Below are 22089 nucleotides of genomic sequence, written 5' to 3'. Positions count from 1 at the left end.
TTCTCTTCTTAATCCCTTATTATTGCTGCTTTTAACTGCTTCCTCCTGCACTACTGCTATTATATGGTTCGGTGTTCAGTTCATGTGGCTGTGTATTGCTTTATAATATTAAGAGCACCTTGTGTGTCTGTGTGGTAGGGAGGTTGGGGGAGGTACAAGTGACATGGGCATGTGAGTAAATGGATGAATAAAGGTGAAAGGGACTTCTTGAAACTGGTTAAACAACACAACCAAGGAAGAAGTGTCTTGGTTTAACTACCGAGATGTTTCTCTGGATTTCTTCCCTTATGAGCTTTCAAAATCAATAGAGGCTCTGGCTATGAGCTAACCTGCAAAGGGAGATCTGGTCTCATGTGAATAGAAAAGTACAAAGCTGTTTCCAAGAAATGAAAAATACCCATGAAAGAAATGTTTAATGTAGAGCCAGCCGCAGTGGTTAGGGGTGGGCCGCATCAAAGAGATTTTGAAAGCCCAGAGAGTTACTTAACGACAGCTCCAATGCCTCACAAATTGACTAGCTATCTTAAATTAACCTAGAGAAAGAGAAATGCTGGCAAGGCTGAAAATGTTGATTAAAAAATTGTTTCTAAAGGATAAAAATGGCAGAGTGGATTCCAGACCTGCCTGGTTATTTTGTGACATACACTTCAGGGACCAATTTGAATAAGTCAGTCACATTGATATGGTTATATTTGCATGTGGCAGCGGTTGCTACTTAAATAGCTGCGTGTTTATTGGTGTGAGGATGCACTTTAAGGTACGTGCCGTGAAACTTGCCACCTGCGGTCTGCTCCTGGGACTCCCAGCAACTCTCTGATTGATGGGCATACTCTGAGCTATGCTTGAAAGATAGCAAAATGGTGTTGGAGAGAGTGAAGGAGAGGAAGCAGCTTGAACCACTTCCAAGTTTGCACTGAAATTGGCCCTTGTGACATTTTTAATTCACATCTGGAGGAAAATAAATGTGGCCACAATTATTAATACATTCTGGAAGAAATAAGTCAAGAGCTACTTAGACTGCACAGGTGTCTGTTATCAAAATCTCAGCAGAGCAGTGTTAATACGGTGTATGTTATTTTAGACTCTCCAGGTGGGCTGTGGCTAAGAGAGAAGAGCATTAAGAGGATGCTTAAATACAAAATGCTAATTTTACAGGAAAGGAAATTGGTGAATGAGATTAGAGGAATCCACTGGTATGTGAGCTGAGAGATTTCGAAGGATAGAACAGGAAAACCAAAAGCAAATCAGTCTTACTGAGAAGAAACCCACTAAAGAGATTTTCTGTGGCAGAGGAAAATGTCTTCCTGGTTATTGTTTCTGGAGAATCTGCAGTTGTCATTCCCTTCCCAACAGACCTTTATTCTTGACTAAATCCTTAATGAAATGATTTCCCTTTTAGTCATAAGCTATTCACTGAGAATCTGGCAGCATGAATAGATTTTTTCCTATTTGATATTATTTAGGTAACCCTCTGTTTCTGAGGCTACCTATCTAGAATGCAAAAGTTTGTCAATCAGTTTTATGGGGCTTTGATTTGGATATGATACTGGTGTTATAAGATTGGGAGCGTCTCTGGAGACTCAGCCATAACCAGCATAAGAGAGCCATCAATTACTGGGTGGAAGATCCCTCACCTGGGAGAATAATGTAGTCTGTGAAGCTAAAGACAGTAAGCGACTTGCCAAAAAGCATACTGCTAAGCAGTGGCATGTTGAAAGGCAGCTTCTGTATTTTTTCATCACACTCACATGTAAACCTTGACATTTTATGTATTATGTTTTATGTCCTGGAACCTGCATTTGGGAGGCAACAGGGATTCTGGTTTGCCCAAGCAGGTAAAATGATAATCCAGATACATAAAAAGAAGTTGTAGTCTATGGTGAAGTATGACCTGTACTGTGTTTTGAGTGTGTATATGGTTGGCAAGTATTGCAGAAGTATAGGTGGTGGAGGGTTTGCTTAGTATTGGGTAAATGTTATTCAATGTAGCTAGACGGTTTACCTTTATTGTTTAGCTTTCTCTATGGCAACCAAGATCTCATTTGAAATTAGGACTTTGTTTTTAGTTATTGTAGCTGTTGTTTATGGAAGTGATTAATGGATCTGAGTTAATCTGCTCGTTCTAGAAAGGAAGCGTTTCAGTCTCTTGGAGAACTACATGATGATACCTTTTTCTAGCTAAGTAAGAAAGGGAATAAAATTATAGCAAAATAGATGCCATTCAACCAGAGCAATGACCTTGCAGGAAATAAATATCCACTGTCTCTACCGATTTCTCATGTGAGTCAGGTCTTATTCAAAAAGAAGTCCAGATCATTGCAGGATTCTGCAGACAAATTTGGTACTTAATTTCTTTCTTGTCAGACAAGAACAAGCACACCAGGCAAGGGAGATTTACAGACCTCAGAAACAGGAAAGGGCAAGGGTCTGGACCTTGTGGTAGAGTCACCACTGTCACCCAGAATCTAACATGCTGGATATCACCCAGGGAGAGCACACCCCAGTTGAAAATAAAGTACCGTATTTAAGATTGTTAACGAGTTCTGTCCTCAGACAGGCCCTGGCTTATCACTGTTGCCTGGTAAGTAAGAATCTTCTTTTTCCTTTGGGGATCTAAAAAACGCAATTCTATTGCTGCAATTTCTGTGGCTGCCTAACAAAGCAACATAACAGTAGACACTACGTGCAAAATATGTAAAGGTTTCCCCCAAGGGTAGAATGGGTGTGATAGTGGCTTATAATGAGGAAATCCAGGGAGAATTTTCCAACAAGCAATATCATAAAGAAGAAGAAGTTTTCCCAGCCATGAGACCTAATTAATGGAGTCAGGTTTATAGAGAAGGAGACACAGCTTAACAGGTTTTCAGTAACCCCAATAAATTAATAAATTAAATTACATTATTTAATTGCATTTAAATTAAAGGGCAGGGTTAGGAGAATATTACACTTCATGATTATTTTAATAATAGCTTTACTGAGATATAACACACATGCCATAAAATGTATCCCTTTAAAGTATACAATTCAGTGCTTTTTAGTATATTCACAGTGTGCAGCCATTAACACTATTTGATCCATAAAATGTATCCCTTTAAAGTATACAATTCAGTGCTTTTTAGTATATTCACAGTGTGCAGCCATTAACACTATTTGATCCTGGCTACTTGTTTTGAACTTTTTAAAAGTGCAGACAATTTTTCTAACACAAAAATTTCAGGTATCTTTTGGGTATGTTCGTACCATTTCTTATGGGGACTCCGAAAGTTTGGCCAATGACATTCTTATATCAAGTTTAGAGGAAATCCCCTGAACAAAAACGTGCATCACTGGACAGTTGCACTGACATTTTCCCAGATATCTTAGGCACTTGAAACTGTATTAGGAAAGGTAATGCATCATGCCATGAGTATGGAAAGAGAACTCCTTTTCAGGGCTCTAGAGACCTGAGTTCTACACAAGCATACCACTTAGAGGCTTGCCCAAGCCATTTAATCTCTCTGGACTACGTTTTTTCTTATGTATGCAAAAGAAAAATCAAATATTTGCTGAGAATCCACTGTGAAAACAGGGTGCTGTGACAGCAATGGGGAAGAGTGGGTTACTTTAGCTTATCTGAACAAAGAGAGAGTGACATTTGAGCTGAAACCTGCATGTCGCAAAAGAGGCAGGCAAGTAAAAAGCTGGGAGTAGAGCCTTGCATGCAAAGGATAAAGCGACTCTTAGGACCCTAAGACCAACTGGACTTACTGAAGGACAGAAAGAAGCCCAGAGAGGCTAGAGCACAGTGAGCAGTGGGGTTTTGAGTGGAGACTTGAGAAGTCTAGTCAGGGCTAGATCATGTAGGGCCTTCTAAGACAGCTGCAATAGGCTTCAAGTCTATCCTAAGTTCAATGGATAGGCATTAACCAGTTCTAAGCAAGAAAGTTTCATGTTTATGTTTTTAGTAGGTTATTGCTATGTGAAGAGGGATTTTAGGGAGGCCATAAAGAAAGCAGGAATATAGGAATATAGGAAGCCACTGTGTGGTCCAGGCAAACTGTGATGCTGGCTTGGACTAGGCAGGTAGCAGTGAAGATGAGGAAAAAACAATACCTATTACATCTGACACTATGTGCTTCCTATAGTTTTAATGAGATTCAAAGGAGCAAAAGGAAACATTTATTAAGTGTTAACATATAGCAGGCTCTCTGGGCAAGATTTTTAAAATACGTTTCATTAAATCTTCCCAACAAACCTATGAAATTGGTAGCCAATGAATGTGAATAAAGTTTGAAAGTTAAAACGTATTATACAAACATGAAGGGACGGTATTATTATTATTACTGTTATTGCTATCATTTATATGTTCGGGTCCAGTCATGACTGCTATGGTAATCCTGAGAATGACTTATATACCACATACCCTCTTCAAAGAGTAAATGGGCTGCCCTCTTATATTTACCATGAATCTTCTTTAAGCTGTCTTTGAAGAGGGCTTTGTAGTTAATCAGCTGTCAAGTTTAAAATGCTAACTCTTGTATGTGCAGCGTGTCATGTTTTTAAGAATCAAAGAGCACTATCCTTTTCTTTGTACAAATGCAAAAACTACAACAAAATGGAAACAAAGACCTATTGAATAAATTTGGATCCCACTGCGTTTAGAAAGCATCCATGTGTTCAGTAGAATGACAAATTGCCTTCCGTTCGCCAAGCAAGGCATTCTGCTCTCAAGGAGTTCAGATTCTAGTGGGGTGAGAGGCCAGTTAGGTGAATAATTAAAATAATAATAGTAAGAATAATGATAATTAACATCTACTGGGAACTTACCACATCCCAGGCATTATTCCAGGTATTTTACATTTAATATACTATGCAATCCTCACAAAACTCTACGAGGTTGGTGTTATGGATAGCCCCATTTCACAGATAACAATTTTCAGATGACACAGGTGATAAGTAAGTGATTTGAGAGAAATAGAGTGGTAGGGCACTTAGCTCATTTTTCTTGATATAGATGTGTCCCTCCACAAGAAGCAGCGAGGTGAGGAAAGGGGAAAATAGAGAAAGGAGCAGACAGGCACAAGAGAGCCGTGGCATATACCACCCTGAAGGTGACAGTCAGGATTTGGGCTTTTCACTGAGTGAGAAGGGTAGCACATAGAGGGTGATCATTTGTACCATATCATGATGTCCTGAGAAGTATCATGCCTATATCAGACAGAGACTCACTTTTACCAACAAAACAGCTTTAGCCAAGTTACAGAAAATAATAATGTACATGGCCTTTCACTTTATGAAGCTGATAGTTCTATGAATGACAAGGAATATTAAATGGAAAAGAAAAGAAGCATGTAGAATTGATTTTGGATCCACTTTAAGACTTCAATAGAAGGGGTGCTGTGCTTTCTTTGTTAATTCCATTCTAAGGGACGCATAGAGCTACATTTCTAAATGTGGTAAAATAAATAACATTAAGGATATATCTTGAATGATTGAAAAATCAAAGCAAGTTGGCATTAAGTCTTAAATTCTCATGGCTTTTTATTAAAAAAAAATACGGAAGAAGTGAGTTCACATTATGTTCCAGCAAAATGAAATATGGCATTTTAATGAGAAATGTCATTTTCTTGGGTTATAGAAAGACAACAAAAATGATAAAGCCAGTCAACATCACTAGGGTTCTCTTTTTTTTTTTTTTCCCCTCTCTCCCATATATCCAGTATTTTATTTTGATATACCTGTCAAGCCCTTTGGTTTCCTTTGGGAAGAAAGAGCTATATGGCTAGGAAATATTACTCAGCATTTATTTATGGCTGTCATTGTTTTTAATAATGAACAGACACAGAATGATTTTTTTTTTCTGTTCTTCATCAAAGTCTGGAACAATAAACTTGACTTTTATTTTTTCTTTTTGGATACTAGATGCCCTTTACAAATATTAGCTGGTCAAACCTTATTGTCTTCTAGAGTGAGTAGTTTATAAATTGGCACATAAATTGAGAAACTAAGACATGGTAACCAGTCACCCAGGCAGGAGAAAGGAGCAGAAATAGGCAGCTCATGTGTTTTTCCTAAGTTTTGCTTCAGTGTGGAACATACTTTATAAGTGGTGTGATCATTTCAGAGAGGGTAGATGCATTTAATAGACAATAATTGATTTGGGGAAACATGGGGGAGTTTACTTGCTTCCGGGAAGACCAGAGATGAGATCACTATTGCCTGCTAGATAGTTCTAGAAGAGCTTTAAAAGGAGGCAGATATGTTAATAAGGAAGCAAAACATCCTTCTTATAACAGATCAAACGGAATCTTATATTACTGACTTCCTTTTGAGTCATCTGGCCCATTAGAGTCCTATGGTAATTTATACAGTCTAATCTGCCACCTGGGAAATTTTATCTTCACCTGTGCAGCCAGTGAGGTAGACAGGGACATAATATAGTCTCACAGGGGTTTACTTTTGTCTAAGACTTATGGAGCTCACAAGAAATTTCTTCTCCCTGCCCAGCATCTCTCCATTTCTTCTGATTTCAGCCCCTTACCAAAAATAACACCAATAAAACCTACCTCATATAAAGGCTATAGGTGGCTGATGAGGAAAGATGAATGAAATATTATCAGGACCGTATATTTTATATATGATACCAAAATCCACTTTTAATTCTAGGAAATCCATATAAATTTCTGAGCTCTTAGGTTCTTCATGTTCTACCCATAAAAAACTGAAGATCTGAGTTGAGAAATCAGATATTCAGAATGTCATAGATAATATACATCCACCAGAAGAATGATGAACTATTCTAAGACAACAGAAGGGGAGCGTGTCACCCTGGGCTATGTCTGATAGATAATGAGACACGGGCTGGAGAACTCTGAAATTACTTCCTGTAAATGACAGAGAGTTGATATATGGTTTGGAACAACTATAATTCCAGACTTTCATTGCTTAAGAGGGAACCTTTAATTACATTATTAGAATTCTTACAGATTGTTTCAATTATCCGTACACAGTTTGCCCATCTCTACCTGCAAATAAATGCCTGGTCCTTGTGCTAATATTTACTCTTTTGAGAGTCTAACATTTCACTGATAGAACAATCATTGACTCTAACTCTTCCCTTTTAGAGAAGAGATCTAGAGTAGTCACATCTCATAAGTGTTTAAGAAATGACCTAATCAGGTGAAATAAATGTCCATGATATAGTGCAAAATTATTCATTCATACATACATACATATTTTAGTCTACATACATTTTTTTCTTGGCAAACACCTACCATATGCCAAATATTGTAAGCCTTTTGCCTATTATCCATCTGGTTTATTACCATCCTACTCATTTTATAGAACTCAGTTCAAGCATTCCCTCCTCCAATCATCCTTCCTGACTTCTAGTCTGACTTAGCAATCTCTTTGCTATACTCTCATAGAATGAATGGATATCTTTATCAGCATACTCATCACACTGGGATGCAACAGTTGATCTACTTGTTTATTTTTCTTCCAGCTGGCCTCTACTCTCCATGAAGGAATGAACCATGCTTTTATTTACTATAAATTCCTCTTATATGATGCATAATTGAATGTAAACTTAGTCCCAAAATCATTGGCAAGACAAAGAACACTTTTATGCACGGAAGTGACATGAACAGATTTCTGTTTTCTAGTGTGCACAAATGCTGTGGTGAGAACTATGGCTTTTAAATGGTGATGACTGGAAGGAAAGACAGTTGGGAGTGATTTAGGAAACGGGATGGAGTTTGAACTAAGGCAAGGCTATTGTTATTGAGGAGGTGAGGAGAGGACAAAAAAGGATTTTAAGGTTAAATAAAACATTTAGAGATTTGTAGGCTGAATCTACTTTTCCCCTCATTTTTCATATTTAATTAAAGATATTTCTTTGGGTTTCTGGTATGCACTTTTTAAAAGATGATGGTAACTTTCTCTGAAACAGGAAAGAGAAGAGGAATATGCAAAGTAAGGTACATTCAGTTCTGAATATGTTAAACATGAACTCTATTTGTATGCCCCTCAAGAATCTCAAAATGAAAAGGAACATGTTATCCAGGAAGACTACATCACATGGGAAATAGGGATGCTTAAAATGGAACACTAGGGACAAGAATTCTAAGAGATGAACAAGGGGGAAAAATATATAAAGAACTATTCAATTGGATGTAACACAAAGAGTAGAGCAAGAGTCGTTGTTGGCTAAGGTTAGATTATAACTTTATGCCTTTCTTTACCTGCATTGATCTCCTCCCGGGGTCTCACCTATCAGGAAATTATCTCTTTCATTCTTAATCTATAACACAGATCTTCTCAGTAACATGTGAACAAAGAACTGTCATTCTCCAAGGAGCCTACAGCAAAAACCAAAGACTGGGCGAGACTCTTTTCCTTCCTGTTCACAGCATGGTGCTCTCAAAATAAAATAATTCTTGCTTTCATTTTCCATCTAAAAAACTCAATTCATTGTAAATTGAAACAAATAAAACTCTACATAATACAAATCGCATTCCAAGTGTTCAGTGATTTGTCAGCTAATGATATGGGAAAATTGTTTGATCAGCTTTGACGGAAATGTTCATCACCATTTTAGCAGCTTTGTCACTCACATTTGGAAGCATCCCTTATGTTTAAGTGAGGAGAAAAGGCAAGGATGAGCTCTTAAAAAAAAGGTATGGAGATAGAATCATTCTGAGCTTTGCTTAAACTCTCAAATAGACAAAACAACTGAATAATTCTGACCTAAAAATGGCAAGGCCAAGTTGTTATCTCATGCCCTGTAAACATGTGGATGGTGACTTTATTTTCCCTAAGGGAATAAATGGAAAATAATCAAGTCACACTGGTAATAAAGTTTGGTCCAGATGAAGTTGCTACTTCAGAATTCTTGCCTCCGTCTTGGCAACTGAGAAGTTGGCCTGAAGTCTGTGACATGTGTCCTCAGTGTGAAACTTCAGCAACAAAGTGACTTGTACACTCATCTTAGGCAAGTCACTTGTGTGCTGGAAGGGCAGTGAGATTTTGCCTGAAAAATCCATAGAAGCTTCTGAAGACTCACACAGAACTATGGAAACGCTTAGAAGTGATTGCTAGATTCTCTGACCAATGGTGGTATGCTATATCAATATGAGACAGGGCTTTCTCTCCTTATAAAATTGCAGGAGTTTAGGCAAAGATGATGGCAGTTGCAGGTGGTCCTTAGGAGACAGAATGCCTACTGAGCTTCGTAGGAAAAGTCTCCTTGAAGTCTGTGCATCCAGGACAAATCAGGCCCTCACACTAAGTATACAGTACAGTCACTTTGTTCTCATCAGTCACACCTGGTGGTATTTACCCAGCATGGTTAAAGAGCACAGTTTGCCAACTAGAGTTCTGCAGAGGGTGTACTGGGAGTCCAAAGAAATTATTGTTTTGTTGCCTTCATATACTAGGAAGCCAGAGACACTGAGTTTAGGCAGAAATACTATATTACACCACTTTGTTGCAATAGAGAAGGCACTGATGTCCATACCTCATGCTCTTCTGGTAGCTACCCAAGCTCTTTTCAATTACCGAGAGCTAAGGATAAAGAAAGTAATTCAGGCTCTGTCTCCTTGATGGCGAACATCTGCTTAGTTTAGCCCCAAATCTTAGTGAATGAAGGGTGAAAAGTCAAACAAATCCATGTTCAGGATTATGTATGTTTAGAGCAGTCAAGGACGCATTAGAAATACATTTTTGCTTAAAATGAAGAAAATAAGTCTCTGGAGAAGGGAAATGGCATATTTAGAGTCACTGTGTGAGGAAAATAATATATGTTACTTTCTGTCAGAAGCTTTAAGAATCATGTGTAAGTTGAACTAAAACAAATAATTCTAAAATTTATATGGAACCATAAGAGACCCAGAATTGCCAAAGCAAACCTGAGGGAAAAGAACAAAGTGGGAGTCATAACCCTCTCAGACTTCAGGCAATACTACAAAGCTACAGTAATCAAAACAGAGTGGTATTGGCACAAAAACAGACATATGGATCAATGGAACAGAATACAGAGCCCAGAAATAAACCCACACACCTACAGTCACTAAATCTTCCCCAAAGAAGCAAAAATATACAATGAGAAAAAGACAGTCTCTTCAGCAAGGGGTGTTGGGAAAGTTGGACAGTCACATGTAAATCAATGAAGTTAGAACACACCCTCACACCATACACAAATATAAACCCAAAATGGCTTAAAGACTTAAACATAAGACATGACACCATAAAACTCCTAGAAGAGAATATAGGCAAAACATTCTCTGACATAAACCATACCAAAGTTTTCTTAGGTCAGTCCCCCAAAGTAATAGAAATTAAAGCAAAAAATAAACAGATGGGACCTAATCGAATGTACAGGCTTTGGTACAGCAAAGGAAACCATAAACAAAATGAAAAGATCAACCTACAGAATGGGAGAAAATATTTGCAAATGATGCGACTGATAAGTGATTAATCTCCAAAATATACAAACAGCTTATACAACTCAACAACAAAAAAACAAGCAACTCAAATGAAAAATGGGAAGAAGAACTAAATAGGCATTTCTCCAAGGAAGACATACAGATAGCCAAAAAGCACACAAAAAGATGCCCAATATCACTAATTATTAGAGAAATGCAAATCAAAAGTACAATAAGGTACCACCTCACACCTGTCAGAATGGCCATCATTAAAAAGTCAACTAATAACAAATGCTGGAAAGAGTGTGGAAAAAAGGGAACCCTCCTACACTGTTGGTGGGAATGTAAGTTGGTGCAGTCACTATGGAAAAACAGTATGGAAGTTCCTCAAAAGACTAAAAATACAGTTGCTATATGATCCAGCAATCCAACTCTTGGGCATATATCTGAACAAAACTATAATTTAAAAAGATACATTCACCCTTATGTTCATAGCAGCACTTTTCACAATAGCCAAGACATGGAAACAACCTAAGTGTCCATCAACAGATGAATGGATAAAGAAGATGTGGTACATATATACAATGGAATACTACTCAGCCATAAAAAAAAGAATGAAATAATGCCATTTGCAGCAACATGGATGGAACTAGAGACTATCACACTAAGTGAAGTAAATCAGAAACAGAAAGACAAATACCATATGATATTACTTATATGTGGAAACTAAAATGTGACACAAATGAACTTATCTACAAAATGGAGACAGACTCACAGACACAGAGAAGAGACCTGTGGTTGCCAAGTGGGGAGGGTGGGGGAGGGATGGAGTTGGAGGTTGGTGTTAGCAGATGTAAGCTATTATATATGGAATGGATAAACAACAAGGTCCTACTATATAGCACAGGGAACCATACTCAATCCTATGATAAACCATAATGGAAGAGAATATAAAAAAAGAATGTATATATATGTATAACTGAATCACTTTGCTGTACAGCAGAAATTAACAAATCATTGTAAATCAACTATACTTCAATTAAAAAAAGAATCATGTGTAAGTTACCTTATCCATTTTCCTATCAGGGAAAATATGGAAGCAGGGAGATGGAGCTTCCTCCAACCTAGGTCCCTGAGTCAGGACAACATAGAACAAAGCTTCCTAGATGCCCCAGGATGGACAGGTGGTGTGAACATATAATAAGCCTTTCACTCATTTAAGCCACTTACACTCAAGGATTATTTATTTTAATTTCAGTGTTGTTTTTATTGCAGCACAGTCAAGCCTACATTGATTGATATATCCATCTAGTAAGTGGAGTTTCTAGAGGCAGAATCCACGTTTACTTATGTGTAGCCTCGTTCTTGGCCTATAATATTAACACAAAGCTACATGCAAAAGTGCATACTAATATGTGTACCCAACCACATGTGGTTAAGGAAATACGGCAGTAATTACATGCGATAGATGAGTGATACTTATGGCTGCTTAGTCAGTTGACCTTTAGAAATGCATGACCTTGCTAACCTTGGTAGTCACATCTACAGTTTAGATGTCATGGAGAAGTGTAACCTGGTCCAAAACTATAATCACAGATGAGATTATTTCGTTGCTCCTTAGCCTTGCATTTATCTCTCTAAAATGCAACACTGATCTCCCTCCCCATGTAAATCCATGTATCTGCTGAGATCATCTATGTGTATCTGTTAGGATTGAGTTCAATTGTAAATAATAACCACCACCAAACTAACAGTGGCTGCAACAAATAAAAGTTGTGGTTTTTTTCCCATGTATCAAATATTTAGAGGTAGGCAGCCACTCAAGGATGTTTTTGACACCTAGATCCTTTCTTGTCTTTCGTCCTTATCACGGTCTCCTTCATTCTTATGCTGGATGCACTGTGGCTGCAAAATGAATGCTGTAGCTCTGGTCATCACAGCCACACTGAGAGTAAAAAAAAGGGAGGGAGAAAGGACAGCAGTGCTTGCAGATTTCACTTCAGTCTCACTGGCCAGGACTGTGACTTATGCCCCCTCCTCAGGGCAAGAGACGCTGAGAAACTGCAAACAAGAATTTTCATGGGCTTCCCTGGTGGCGCAGTGGTTGAGAATCTGCTTGCCAATGCAGGGGACACGGGTTCGAGCCCTGGTCTGGGAAGATCCCACATGTCGCGGAGAAACTAGGCCCGTGAGCCACAACTATTGAGCCTGCGCGTCTGGAGCCTGTGCTCCGCAACGAGAGAGGCCACGATAGTGAGAGGCCCGCGCACTGCGATGAAGAGTGGCCCCCGCTCGCCGCAACGGGAGAAAGCCCTCGCACAGAAACGAAGACCCAACACAGCCAAAAATAAATAATAAATAAATTAAAAAAAAAAAAAAGAATTATCGTGATTGGCTTAGACTAATCCATCACTTGAAAGCGAGCATATTCTCTCCCAGAACAAAATCAGGGCTCCTGCTACCAAGGAGGAAAAGAATGAGTATATACTTATTACATTTATTCCAGGTCATGAGATGGAAGATGATGTCACCTCAGTACACCTGATAAATGGTCTATTGCCCAACTCACCCCGATTGTCGTTATAAGAGCACGGAAAGAGAAGGCTCTTTAGGACAATGAAAATTGTTTATTGGGTGCTCTCCTAGAGGTTCATTCATTCTAGCTACCTTTTTAAATGAATTAAGGCTCTTGAGTCATGTCAGAACAAAGATTGAGAGTGCTTGACTGCCTCGCCTTGTTAGAAAGCTACAGGAATACGCTCAGTGAGAGATGTGGCTTGTTAATTCCAGTTCTTGCTAACTCCACAGGGATGGTAGCAAGTACCGGGCCTTGGATTCAATGAGACACGGTTTGACTCAAGCATCCACTCTTTGGCAGCTGTTTGATCACGTGTATGGATCGTTTTACCTCTGTGATTCTCACCTTTTTTTTTTTTTTAACTTTTATTTTATATTGGAGTATACCCGATTAACAATGTTGTGATAGTTTCAGGTGTACAGCAAAGCAACTCAGCCATGCATAAACATGTATCCATTCTCCCCCAAACTCCCCTCCCATCCAGGCTGCCACATAACATTGAGCAGAGTTCCCTGTGCTATACAGTAGGTCCTTTTTGATTATCCGTTTTGAATATAGCAGTGTGTATGTTATTCTCACCTTTATGTGTGATAATAAACTTCAGGATTTTCAAGCAAATTAAGTTGTAATAGGTAATTTATATGTGTTAATATTACTCATAGGTTCTTCACAAAATAAAAGCACTGGGGGCAACTTAGAAAGAGGTTTAGTAGAAGTCAAGCAATGAGAAGGTTGCATTTGGAGTAGTCAAACATCGACCCCCATGCTCTACCGGGAATTCAATTTTTCCTCACTACTTCACGGCTCTTCATAATAAAAACCCTTCTTCGGATTAAACAAAAATCTGAAAATCTCTTTCTTTCAATTTCTCTGAGACTTAGCTATTGGTTTCTGATTCTTTGAATTATTCCCTATGCCATAGTGTTCTATAATTTATACAGAACACTCTCTCCTGTCTTGTATTATTTAATTCTCCAAAGTGTTTGGAGAAAGGATTTTGTATGAACGCAGTGACACAAAATAAAGCGGCATTGTACCAGTGTCTTGCATCTTTAATAAAGTTGCTCTCAAACAGCATTTCAATAAATGAAATGTACCCGGGAATGAAAAGTTTTCATATATCAAAGGTACGCTATGACCTGCTCTGGGACATAAAGCCTAATGCCATAATACAGCCCAGAGGTTTGTGTCTGATTTGATTTGGCTTTCTTTCTTTTCTTCTAAAGGAATAATACCTACTTTCCAAAATAATAATCATAAAAGAAAAAAACCCATGTCATCCAATGACAGAAAAAAAGCACCGTTAAGATTGAAGGCATTCAGTGAATGTTAGATCCTAAGCTTTGAGGGAAAACTACACACACACACACAGACACACACACACACACCAAAGAAGGGAAAGGGGGCTTTGTCAATTTTAATAATTTATAACACATCTCCAGGAATGTTCCAAGCCTCCTTCTGTAAGAAGCTGTCAAACATGAAACAAAGAACAAGGAGAGAATCCCTGAAGCACTTAGTTTAGCATGAGTGAGATTTATGATTAGGGATACCTGTGTGTAGACAGAGTGGCTTCAAGTGCCCCAGAGCGAAGGCAAATGGAAGCGCCCTTATTGGTGACGGGAAATGGGAAAAAAAACGAAAAACACCTGACAAATGTGACATCACCTTCCTGATCATGTGACACCATTGCTACAAATAAGACTGCCTCCTCATGATTCCAGGGTGAGCTGTTTATCATAATGGGAAAGAACTGTCATTCAAAGCCACACGGAATGCAGTATTTGCCTTAAAGAGAAGAGAATTCCTTTTTCCCCAAGTAAGCATCTCCATGGCAAAAACTGAAGAGTACTGAGCAGACAGCTTTGCTCCCATACAGTGCCCGAAGGGGATCCAAAGTGTACAGTGCGATGCGGACCCATTTCAGGCCCTTTCTTCGGAGTATGGAGACATATTAATCTCCAAGTCCAAGAGTCTTCTGCTGAAAGGTAAGTATATCATGGAAGAATAACACCTAAGAGATTATCAACTAGCTCACAGGACAAAGGTCCTATGATGGCCAGAGACAGATGATGCAAGAGGTAATAGAAATCAGAAAGGTACACAAGAAATTTTATCCATTTAATATATTTGATGAGGACAAGTCTTATTTAAAAGTGGGAAGACAGAGACTACTTTTCCATTACCTTTTTGTTTTCTGTTCTTTCCTTTCCTCTAGCTCCTGCCTTTGTAAATACAATGACTTTAGTCTTGCCAAGTAAACCTGGAAGTTTGAGAAAAAAGGTGACTGCTTCCCTACCATTTAAAACTGAGAGAGAATTGTCACATTTAAATAAGAAAGCACAAATTATCTTTGCAATGCCTGTTATGTGTTGGACATTCTCTTAGGCACCATAACATATGCTATTCCTTATAATTCTAAGGGTATCTTATAAAATATTATTATTATAATTTTAAAAATTAGTAAAGAAGACTTTGTGAAAGAAAGTAATTTGCTCATGATGTCATAACTAAGAGCTAGCCAGCAGGATTTGAAACCAAATATCCCTATAAACACTGTATAAATACTATTTTTAAGACTGGAGAAAACCATTGATAAAATCACAAGGGTACTGATAAATATCCTTTCTTATGTCAAAATGAATAGAATTTTTACAAGCCTATTTCCTTCTCCCCATCCTTCTTTTCTTCAACAAATGTTTTATGAGTATTCACAAAGGCTGTGACTAGAGCAGTGAACAAAAAAAGCACCATTCCTGGGGTGCTTGTATTCTAGTGGGTGGGACAAAAAACAAACAAAGAAATGAACATATTTTCGGTAGCAATGAGCACAACAGAGAAATATAAGACCACAGATGGGGATAGAGAATGAAGAGCTAAGGCCATGTTTGAGGCAGTTTTGGTGGTATGCTTTAGGAGGTTGTTCTCATAGCATAATATTCAAGCAGAGATTTGAATGAATGAGTGAGCAGAGGAAACAAGGGCAAGGGTCCTGCAGGCCATGGTAGCCCTTCAGCTCTTATTCTAAATAAGAGGCAAAGGCATTGGAGGATTTTTAAGTGGAGTAGTGACATGATCTAATGCAAGAGGTGAAAGGAGCTGGCTAGAAGTACTCAAAGTCTGGATGTATTTTAATTATAGCTGACAGGATACAACAAAGAATTAGATGTGAGGTATGTGCGAAAGAGGTATCAAGAAAAAATGATGGATTTGGGCATGAGTCACTGTAAGCAAATTACACACCAAGAGTTTGAGTGAAGATAGTAATATCCTGAGATCTTAAACCTGGCTAGAGTTTCAGTCTACAACAACATCTTACCCAGCTTGCGGACTTTGTAATCCTCTTCCCTTTGGTTTAGACCTCTTGTATTGGGATACTGGAGGCATCTTTTGTCATCCAATTTGATACTGCATTATCCATATGTTATTTATACAAATTTGTTTCAGGGCCAGTTTGATTTTGTTTCTTTCCTCCTCCTTTGCTTGAAATCTTAACAAATTGTTTAAGTCTGAGTCTCTGTAATAAACCCTTTAGAAATGGAAATGACAAGTTTCATGGCACAAGGCATACCAGAGATTTGAGTTTCTTTCACTACCAGGGAAATGATCATCATGAGGAGGAAATCTGGCAGTGATACTGCCATTGTTCCATTCTAGCCAAAAATTCTAATATACACACAAAACAACAAAGCCAAGAAATGTGTGTTTTGTTCTCGACTTATGCTATTAATGAAGAAAATCTCTTGCTGCAGAGTCGAACTTTTCCAGGAATTGTCAGACAAGGAAGAACAGATTTCAAAACTTCAGAATTCTTGTGACTCCGAAATTTTCAGTTGAAAATTTCCTATGAAAGGAGAGGCAATGACTTCTTTGCCCCTATAAGCTAGATACTCTTCTCCAATTATTGTCATGTTGTCTTGAAGTAGCGTATGCTAGGGCAGAGTTGAATGACCAGTTACCAACCTGGGAGTACAGACTCCCAGATATAGATCATAGAATTTTCCCACTTATTTCCAGATACTGGTGGAGTAGTCAGTGGTCTATGATGTGTGCCTTCAGAGATCTACACAAAACTGGTTGTGATAAAAGATATCCTTTTACCTCAAAACTTTATCATTTGGGGTTTAATCTCCTGGAGCTTTCCCGCAAATCACATCCATCCTCCTTATCTTTTTTCTTTAATTTTTTTCTACATGCTTAAAGTTAAACTGTCTGGATCAAATCTTAAGCCCAAATTTCATTAGCTGTCTGACTGCAGGCAAGTTACTTAATCTCAGTGAACTTCACTCTTCACCTAAAATGGAAAACTCAGGTGGGGGAGCAGGGCATACAGACAGCACACATGAACATTTCTACACCAGTTGAGAAGTTCTGGACAGATATAAAGTGAAGTAGTAAGAACCAGAGAAATTAGAAGACATGGAAACACTTCCCAGCTCAAGTACTTTGGGGAGTAGGGAGATGCATAGAGGAAATTTCTATAAGACCTGGGCATTGAGGCAGGGCACTGGAGAGGATATTTGCCAGATTTGATCTCAAGAACTTATCAGACTTTTATTCTAGAACTAGCATGACACGTAAGTGTTATCTCATTTGCAAATTCCAAATGGTTGTTAATGGCTGCCCAGGCAATATGTTGAAAAATATTCTAATGTGTAGCCTGGACTAATCAGGACCAAGATCTATTATGAATGTCTTGGATCATATTGATGCCATGGGAGCAGAATGGGAAAACGGAGGCACTGAAGCACATTATTTGCTTGTTTTCCCTTGCATTAGGAAACTGTCTTAAGGATTTTATTATGCATTGACTACACGTAGGCCTTGGTGGCTTTATGCCAAATGTGTTTTACTAGGACTCCCCTGAAGTTCTTTTCTTTGTACGAGTCCTTGAGTTTTTTTGTGTTCAAAATATTTGTCCTAATGCCTGTATGGTTGTTCTCCAGACTGTAAAATTAAGAAGCATGCATTGTTGACATAAACGGCCCTACCTCCATAGCAAGGAATACCGTTAATGCTTTAAGGTAAAATCCTTGACTTCTTAAAATTAGATTTCAATTGAAAAACTAATCTTTGTTCAGTTTTGGCTATTTAAAAATTATGGACAAAACTCAGTTTTGTCCATTATTAATATTTTGGTGAATATAATTTTTATCTTCTTTCCCATTGTGTATGTGTGTAGTATATACATATATATATATATATATATATATATACATGTATTTGTAGGTACATATGTATATTTGGGGTGTATAGATTTTTAGGCAAATACAGAATTATGTTGTTGTACATACTCTTTTATGACGGCTTTTTAAAAACTTAATATAACTATATCAGTTTCTTGTTTCTGATGTACACAAATTACCATAGACTTGGCAGCTTAAAACAACTAACTTTATTATCTTACAGTTATGGAAGTCTGAAGTTGGAAATGGGTCTTACAGTGTTAAAATCAAGCCGAGCTACATTTCTTCTGGAGACTCTAAGGGAGGATCTTTTTTTCTTGCTTTTTCCAGCTTCTAGAGACTGCCTGTATTGCTTGGCTGCGTTTCCTTACTCCAACTGCAAAGCCAGAAGCAGCACTGCTCTCTCTCTCTCTCTTATACACACATACACACACATCTCTGTTCCCATCAGCATGTTTCCTCTGACTCTGACACTCCTGCCTCCCCCTTATAAGAACACTTATAATTTCATTCATTTCACCTGCAAAATTCAGGCTTATTTTCCCATATTAAGACCTTTAACTAAATCATATCTGAAAAATTCCTTCTTTCTATGTAATACAACATATTCACAGGTCTAGGGATTAGGACATTGACATCTTTGGCGGGGTAGGCGTTATCCTGTCTATCACACATTGCACCTCTGGGTATTATATGGCAGCTTGAACACACACATTTATCTCTACTACTATGTTAATGGGAGAGTAGAAAGGAACAAATCAATTTTAATAAATGCTGTCTATTAAATCCTAAATAGATAATGGAATGAGAGAGTAGACAATAGCAACTGAGCAATTTAAACAGTTTGGGGTAGATGGGAAGCAGATGGAAGAGTGCAAAATGATTTAACAGAAAGTAGAAAGTTGAAATATGAGTCAGCAGAGGAATAATGCTAACAAACATGAAGCGTAATCACATACAGTATTCTGGAAAGGTCTTAGAGATGGTAGCATTTTGAAATTAGTAAGGCATGTCTGAGAAGTGTGCTAAAAAAAAAAAGAATTTCTGAAAGACTGTAAAATCACCAGAGAGCTATCAAATTACCAGAGATATCCTCCTTCACTTCAGTCAGGCAAATAGACCTCCTCTCTACATACCAGCGAGGAAAGGTTTATTCCCTAGAGAGTAATAGGTAGAGCATCCTTGGAGTCAGATGAAGGTCATTCATTGGAGGAAAGGATGCTGTGGTTCACTGACATTCAGGAATTGACTAACAATCCATATAATGACCAGTGTAACTTCCATCTCCCTGCTTTTGTTCAACTCACAGAACACTGGTTTTGAGGTATATATCTCTAGGCAGAAGATTGCACAATTCTTCTCTGGAGAAATTGATTAGTCCAAAAGAAAACATCCCACACACTGACGTTCAGAATTCTCCAATGAAATGACCACCTGGTCACCCAACAATCAGAACCACCATCAACAAACATAGAGCTTCCAATCAGCTTTTTAGAAAGCTACTATAAACTATGAATTTATAGCCAGATCATTCCCAATGTCTGTGTAAAGCTTTTGACAAGACAGAGAGAAACCAACCAACAAAATAGAAATAAGTTGGTGAAAATAGTGTCAGTGAAAAGAATGGAAGATAACCTCAAAAATAAGATAATTAGTACAAGCAAAAAGAACTAAATGTTATGTAGAAAGGACAAATAGGGAAAAATAATACCATAAATATTAAAAATAAAAGAGCAGAAATTTAAAAGCAAACAGAAGAGTTGGAAGATGACATTGAGTAACTATTATTAAGCATGGAACAATGGGCAGTATATTAGTTTTCTAGGACTGTTAAGACAAATTACCACAAAGTCTGTGGCTTAAAATAGCAAAAATTTTCACAATATTGATTCTTCCAATCCAAGAACATGGTATATCTCTCCATCGGTTTGTGTCATCTTTGATTTCTTTCATCAGTATCTTATAGTTTTCTGTGTACCAGTCTTTTGCCTCCTTAGATAGGTTTATTCCTAGGTATTTCATTCTTTTTGTTACAATGGTAAATGGGATTGTTTCCTTAATTTCTCTTTCTGATCTTTTGTTGTTAGTGTATAGGAATGCAAGAGATTTCTGTGTATGAATTTTGTATCCTGCAACTTTACTAAATTCATTGATTAGCTCTAGTAGTTTTCTGTTGGCCTCCTAAAAAAAATATATTCCCTTACAGTTCTGGAGGCTAGAAATCTGAAATCAATGTGTCAGCAGAGTCACATTCTCACTGAAGGCTCTGAGGACAAATCCTTCAATGCCTTTTCCAGCTTCTGGTGGCTACAGGCATTCCTTGACTTGTGACTACACTCTAATTTCTGCTTCCATTTTCACATGGCCTCCTCTTCTCCCAGCATATCTCCTTTGTGTGTCTCTTGTAAGGACACTTGTCATTTAATTTAGGGTCTACCTGGATAATCCAGGATGATCATGATTTGAAATATTTAACTTAATTACTTCTGTAAAGAACCTTTTTTCAAATGAGATCATATTCATAGGTTCTGGGAGTTACCATATGGACATAACTTTTGGGAGGCCACCATTCAACCCATCACAGGGAGAAGGAGAGTACAGGAGAAAAAATACAGGAAAATTAGAAAATCAATTGAAGAGGCTTAGTGTCTAACAGAAATTCCAGGAAAGGAGAAATAGAAGATTAAAACTTGTCAAATATATGAAAATTCTCAGAACTGATGGGTATGAGTTTTCAAAATGAAAAGTGTTACTTTCTATTTTAGTTCCAACATATACAGTCTGGAATTCATCATTCCTATCTTTATATCAAGGAAAAAGCTGAATAAACTGAAAATCAATGACTTTCTTAGACCCATCAGAAAACTGAGTTTACAGGATTAACTGCTACCCTCATATCTGTAGAGACAGACAAATTAGAAAGTCACATAGGAGGTCTGTTTACTTAGAGAAGCTATTGGAGGCATAAACTGGTAAGCACACTTGTATAGCAATTTTAGTAAATTGCTGCAGTCTGAGTGTAGACTAGCCTGAGAAACAGAAACTTCGGGGTCTCAATCTTACATGGAACCCCCATATTTTCATGGTCTTTATCTCTAAGAACCTCACCAGTTCTTGTGACTGGTGAAGATCTGTTAAGCTTACAGTCTTGGTAGAGAGAAGGGAAGAATAATCCTCGTGAAATATGTCCATGGTCTTCTCTATAACAAAAGCCAACTTTCCTAGGGGAGAGGGGGTACCAGAGCTTATCCCAGAGCTGTGGAAGAAAAGGATTCCTCTCATTCCATCTCTCTCTACCTTCCTGTTTTAACTAAAGGGAAGTAGGGAAGCAATCTAAAAAGAAAGACTCAAGAAGGTCACAGGCCATTCAAAGACTGATATTTAAGTATAAGACTATAAAACACTTCCCTTCTCCTGCACCTTACCACTATGCCAACAGGACTCTGATAATATATAATGGATTACAGCTGAAAGAGCTACAAAACATAGACTCTCTCTTAGAAGGAATAATTAGAGATGTCCAACTTCACATGGAACATTTATCTAGATGAACTGTATTCCAGGCCATAAAACATATCTTAACAAATTTAAAATAAAAGAAATAATATGAAGTACATTTTCAGACTAAGATGGAAATAAACTAGAAATCATAACAGAAAGATAGCTGGAAAACACTAAAATATTTAGATATACAACTATAAACTTCTAAATAATGTATGAGTTGAAGTGTCAAGAGAAAGTTAAAAATATTTTAAAATAAATTAAAATAAGAACACAACTCATCAAAGTTTGAGGGACACAGAGAAGGCAATACTTAGAGGGAAATGCATAGCATTAAATTCATAATTTAAAAAGAAGAAATATCTAAAATCACCTAAGCTTCCACTTTAGGAAGCTAGAGAAAGAAGAGAAGTTTAGGCTT

This window comes from Balaenoptera borealis (genome assembly GCF_965194805.1).
Source record: "Balaenoptera borealis genome assembly, chromosome: 10".
NCBI lineage: Eukaryota > Metazoa > Chordata > Mammalia > Artiodactyla > Balaenopteridae > Balaenoptera > Balaenoptera borealis.
The sequence above is the reverse complement of the archived record's forward strand: the minus strand, read 5'-3'. Positions refer to the sequence as shown.